This window comes from Callorhinus ursinus, unplaced genomic scaffold, assembly GCF_003265705.2.
Source record: "Callorhinus ursinus isolate GAN/ISIS: 27379988/994484 unplaced genomic scaffold, GSC_fseal_2.0 scaffold39, whole genome shotgun sequence".
Lineage (NCBI taxonomy): Eukaryota > Metazoa > Chordata > Mammalia > Carnivora > Otariidae > Callorhinus > Callorhinus ursinus.
In genome coordinates, this window is record NW_027397101.1 from 20,766,459 (window position 1) to 20,772,458 (window position 6,000).

The 6,000-nt window shown below is 42.8% G+C and overlaps 1 protein-coding gene across 1 annotated transcript in view; it reads left to right on the forward strand.

Annotated features, from left to right (window-relative positions):
- Positions 1-6,000, forward strand: part of ADAMTSL1 (ADAMTS like 1) — a 407,202-nt gene that overhangs the window by 294,545 nt on the left and 106,657 nt on the right. The gene's annotated exons all lie outside the window — the stretch shown is intronic.

Sequence of the window (6,000 nt, forward strand, 5' to 3'; positions counted from 1 at the left end):
ATCTTTGGGAGACTAGAAGACTAGATAGCAAAGAAGTATAGCTTTTGCCAGTGATGTCTTGGAAAAGTAACAGGTGAGAGGAAAGGTTCGCAGAGGACTGGTGATGAGAAAGGGTACCAGGTTAAGCAGAGTGGACTGAAAGGTCAGATGTCAACTCTCAAGGCAGGAGGTAAAAATTAAGTGAAGGAGACCTCATGAGAGACAGCAGGACAGGAAGGAGTTAAAAAAATCCCTGCGCTATAAAATGCGAAAGGCATTTGGAAGGAGAACCAGACCAAGAAAAAAAAAATCATGCATCTCAATATAACTATTATCTGTAACAAAGTGACTCTTGTTGAAATGGCCAGGTAGCCAGATCCTGAGAAGTTTCTGGCCAGCATGGGATGGTAACTAGTAATAGTCAGTATCCGTATCTGTCATTACTCATTTCAGATGTATAAGATGATGTTGGTCTTTATAAGGGCTTTCATGGGATCACACTGATCGTGGCCCCTTAAACTTTATTTAACTCATGAGTCTCAAATTCTTCAACTGGGAATTCTCACTTCACGGAGTTTTTGCAGATTTAATTCCAGTGGCCCTTGTGAGAAGCCTGTGATAAATTGCAGAAGCAAGCATTTCTTATGGCATTGTTTTAATATTCTCACTTATTACAAGGCATTATCCACTGATGAAATCTGGATCTAATGCAATTTGTTTAGTTTCAGATGTTGAAAGTATGTGAAATTTATAACAGTGCATCACTGTATACTCTAATATTTTCATTAGTGGGTGTCACTGCCCTATTCACCTTTCTCTTGGATTGAGATTTGGGGCCGCTGTGGATACCACAGCTGGTTTCCTGAACAGTGACCCGGGGGTCCCCCGCAAGTCAGCCTGGCATACAGGTCTCACAACTTCTCTGCAAGTAGCTATTTTCTGGGGTCTCCAACGATGTTTAAGCTCTCTGGGGTGACGTTTAAGCTCTCTGTGTCTGTCCAGATGCTGATGGCAGTTTCAGGAGAATCCCTTGTATTTAAATTACTTCTAATTATTCCGAAACCTTCATAGTTCTTCAAAATGGAGGCAGGTGAGCTCCTTCTCAGCCACAGATTTGATTTTTCTCCTCTTTCCAGTCCTTTTCCTTTTTCTTTTCTTTAAACTTTCCCTTTCTGTCTGTTTTCTTAGTTCATCGACACCCATCATAACATTTCCTCTCCGGTTTAGCAGAGCTGATGCCGATGATCACAAACATTTGTTCCAACCTCACACTGTGCTATGGAATCGCTCTAACAGCTTTACATGCATTAACGTACTTATTCCTCAGCCCTACAGCTATAGAAGTAGAAAACCAAAGCAGGAATAACTTGCTCAGTCCTCACGCGTGTAACCCAGAATCCGTACCTGAGTGGCACTCTAGAAAGACTCTGCCAGTTGCTAGTTTACACTTCAGAATCTCAAACCTGGCCATTTAGTAGTCTTCAAACCCGCCGCCTGCAGTCCCTTCTCTTGTCACTGCCCTGTATCCCAGCCATCCTCAACATGTCTCGCCCTGCCTGGAAATGCATGCACATGCGCACTTCCTAGCATAGATTACCCCCAGCTCCACAGGCGGAATTGCAAGCCTTTGAAGTACAATTCATTTTTGATGGCTAATAATAGCCATCAAATGATGTTTGTGACTCATGTTAGAATCAAAAGAAGACCCATTTGATTCATTTAATGAGTCAACCAATATTCACTAAGCCTGGATTAGCAATTGCTAACTACTGTAACAACAAAACCATAAATATATGATGGCTAAAATATGATAGATTATTCCTGTTCACATAAAGTCTAAAATTATTGCTCAAAAGGGTTTTTGTAGATTGGGGTCAAGAAGTGGCATTCTTCGCACATTCCATCTGCTAGAACTCGGTACCTTGCTCACAACAAATTGTAGAGTCTGGAAAGTGACCTAGCTGTGTGACCAGAAAGAAGAAAAGAGTTTGGTTCGTAGCAAATCCATGTCAGCAGTGGCTTCTAGAGTGGAAGGCATCCTGCCGTTAAAAACAAAGTTCCTATTAGCAGAGGCCTGGCCTTGGGCCCTGAGAAAAAGTTACTTACAATGCTCTCTATTCTTGGCTGCGCTCAAAAAACAAACCTTCCATCTCCTCTGGCTCCTCTCTCAATCACCTTTATACTGGGCCAAAGATATTTTTCAGGCACATATGTTCAGATTTTTTCCCATTGGGTTTTGATTTTACCCAGAGTCACACATGCAGGAAAGAGGCACGAGCCAGAGCCCAGACTCTACACAGGAATGTATTTCTGAGCATTTGCTCCTGCGGCTGCTCATTTGTCCATGCCTGTCTCTCCATGCTCGTGCTTCGGGATGAGGACAGTGCCTGGGGGGCCGAGCCCCTCTGCTGTAAAAACATCACGAGGAGGCACACGGATGGGTACCCACACACAAGGTGTAGCCGCACCTCGCGTTCACGCTTTGGACAGGGGCTGCCCTCCCTGACCACGAGTGAGGCTCTATTTCCCCTGTTCCGCGTTACTTCTAACCCGAACCATAATCCAAAAGCTAAGGGGTATGAGGTCTGAACTAAGAAAAGACGATTCTCTCAATGCTTCTGTCTCTGAGTACGACTCTCTCGGACAAGCTTGATTCCTCACATTAGACCCAATAAGTGGAAACACTTGCCTCTGTTCCCATTTCCTTGTTTTTCTTGGGCATATAAAACGAGGCATAATTTCCTTCTGTATAGCTCTTACTCGACTGTAACACAAATTCATAGGTTAAACGAAAGTGTCATCTAGAAGCCCTATCGGTTCACACCAGGAAGCAGCACACATGGGATCTGCGGGCTGAGCGCACTCGCGGGAGGGCGTAGCCGCCGGCGGCGCATGCGCACAGGCCTGCCAGCCCAGGCACGGCTCACACTGCGCAGGTCCAGTGGTTACGGCCCACGCTCGGGGCACTTTCCTGTTTTGCCAATTATGAAAGCCTTTTTTAGTACAGCATGCCCTGACTTTTTGTTTCTTAGCACTGTCTTCAAACAAACATATAATTTCTCATTTCACTCTCTCTGCATCTCTGTTTTTTTCCTTCTTAGTTGACCTCTGTAATTAAAGTCAGACTCGTTCATGTGACTAGAAGCAGACACAAACCTAGGCATGGCATCATATAGCAGTATTAACTTACCAGGTGATCGTCCAGGTGACCTAAAATAGACTCGTAATTTTTGTTGCTGTTCTGGTTATTGTTGTTAGTTGACTATGAAAATCAGAGCTCCCAACTTGAAAATTTCGAACAGGGAACTAGCAGTTCTTTCCTCAAAAGAAATCTCCCCAACTCACCAGGAAATCAGACAAATCAGTTACAGAAAAACCAGAAGAGTGTAATCTGTTGATTCTCGAACCTGGCTGTGTATCAGAATTACCTATGAACTTGTTGAAAATAGAGATTACAGCTTCTGTTCCAGAACAGACAACTTTATCAGCAGTCTGAGCTCTGTCCTGGAGAAGCCTCTGCTTGTGCATACTGGAATGGGATGGTTATACACACTGGATGAAACTGTCTCCTTGGCAACCATGATGGAGTAAATCAGAAGGCACCCGAAACCATCTCATAGTTGCCTTGTTCTTGGGGTAGGAAGAACTTTCATGTCCCAAGTCAAAGTCGTGGCCCTGTGTGCTGGTTTTAAACCACCTGAGATTCAAATGTAGTGGATCTAGAATGGGACTCAGTATTATATACAAGCTTTTTCTAATAGATGTAAGAGGTTGAGTGGTTTAAGAAACGTTATTTTCATTGTATATTTCCACTGATCATAAATACTTGGGTTACTTTGTGATTTGTCTTAACAGTGGATCACGAAGGTAATAAGAAACATACAAGTAGCTTGTGCTAATGACAGCCCTCTGGTGACAGGACAAAAGGCCATTACTTTTGAGCAAAAGCTCAATATAATTAATTAAGGGCTGGATTTAATTCAGTGACATTTGAATTTTATAGCTATACACTTGCAGCTATAAAAACCACCTTTATTATTAAAATTCCTATAGGAAAAATAACTTAGTAATTGTGAGTCTGAAACTCTCTGGTCCCTAACCTACTTTTCTCCATTGGCACAGTATTTTTTTATTACACAGTGAGGCGACTTGTAGTATAGCAGGACAGATTATGTTTTTAATAGGTACCCTGGGAGTTCTGAGGCAGCCAATCCACAGACAAGGATTTGAGATCCCCTATAAGAAGCACTGGACTTCAGGTCAAAATCTAGCGTCAAGTTTAGCCCTATTCCTTGCTGTTCTGTGGCCTTGGACAATCCATGGAGCCTCTCTGAAGCTATGTTCCTTGATTACATAAAAGAAATACTTCACCTGCCTTGTTATGAAAGCAAAAACAAATTCAGATAACGCACATAGCACACCACATTCACACATATATTCACTTACTAGATGTTTATTGAGGACCTACCATCTGTCAGGACTCAGTGGTAGGAATGAAAAAGAACAAAAGAGATGTGATCCCTGCTTTTATGGAGGCTACGTGGTGAGTGGTGGGGCACAGAGAATACACAAATAAATTACATATTCTGATGGTTCTTTGCTTATGAAGAAAATAAAGGTGGTGGTGAGATACATAGTGACTGGCCAGGGATAAAGGGGTACATGCTTTAGATGGAGTGGTTAGGAAAGGTCCCACTAAAAGGTGCTACTTGCCCCTGAGAAACGACTGAAGAAGACAGCCATGCAGAAGTCTGTAACTGGAGGATGGCAGGGAAAGGGAAGAGCTGTGGTAAATGAGCTGATCTTTCGGAGAAAGGGAAAGAAGGCCAGTGTGGGAGCAGTGATAGCTGGGGAGTGTGGCCTCAGTCAGGGAGGAGAGGAACACATAGGGGACATGGCTGGTCATAAAAAGGAGATTGAAATTTTGTTCTAATCGCACCGATAAAGCACTGGATAATTTAATCCGAAGAGTTACATGATCTGATTTGTGTTTGAGAAAGATCACTCCAGCTGACATAAGAAGAGACTGTAGTGAAAGACACGTGGAAGTGAGACCAGTTAGGCTCTGCAGCAGTCCATCCAGAGAAGGTGGCAGCGTCAGATCATAGTGACAGAGGGGGGCCCGAGGCTTAGATTTAGGGTATAATTAGAGTTCAAGCTGGAGAGCTTCCTGTGGGTAGGGAGGCAAGGTAGATAAGCCAAGGTGTACTCAGGGTCATTCCAGCTGCATTCCCCTATTCTCACCCTGCATTATTCTTAGAAACTGTAGTACCAAGTCACTCATCTTCACATCAGCTCATACATAGTCTCAAATATATGGAATATAGGTGAAATAAGGGAAAAGACCCCTAAACAGTCACAACAGATATGGAGAGCCTATGTACATCTTCAGATCTTACTCAAGTTTCTGCCTTTGAACATAGTTTTAATGAGCTTAATAACCTAGAGCACAGTTACAAGGGAAGAGGGAAGAAGAGAAGAAAGAGGGGCACAGGAGGCTGTGTGACAGGGCAAGCAGGAATAATGATAAATAGATGAGGGAGAAAACAAAAAGTATAAAAAACAGGTTAAAGTGTTGAATTGAATTATGGTTTTCTTCACAGTTAATGAAGGCACAGCAGAGTGAATACCATCGTAGCGTGTCCTGCCTATAAAATGGTTAAAACTAAATGAAACTAAAATAAAACTCCATTTGGCTTACAAAGAATTAAGCATAGGGTATATAAAAACGATTTCATACCATACGACCCAGGAATTGCACTACTGGGCATTTACCCCACCCCAAAAATACAAACGTAGGGATCCGAAGAGGTACATGCACCCCAGTGTCTATAGCAGCAATGTCCACAATAGCCAAACTGTGGAAAGAGCCAAGATGTCCATCAACAGATGAATGGATAAAGAAGAGGTGGTGTATATATACAATGGAATATTATGCAGCCATCAAAAGGAATGAGATCTTGCCATTTGCAATGACATGGATGGAACTGGAGGGTGTTATGCTGAGTGAAATAAGTCAAC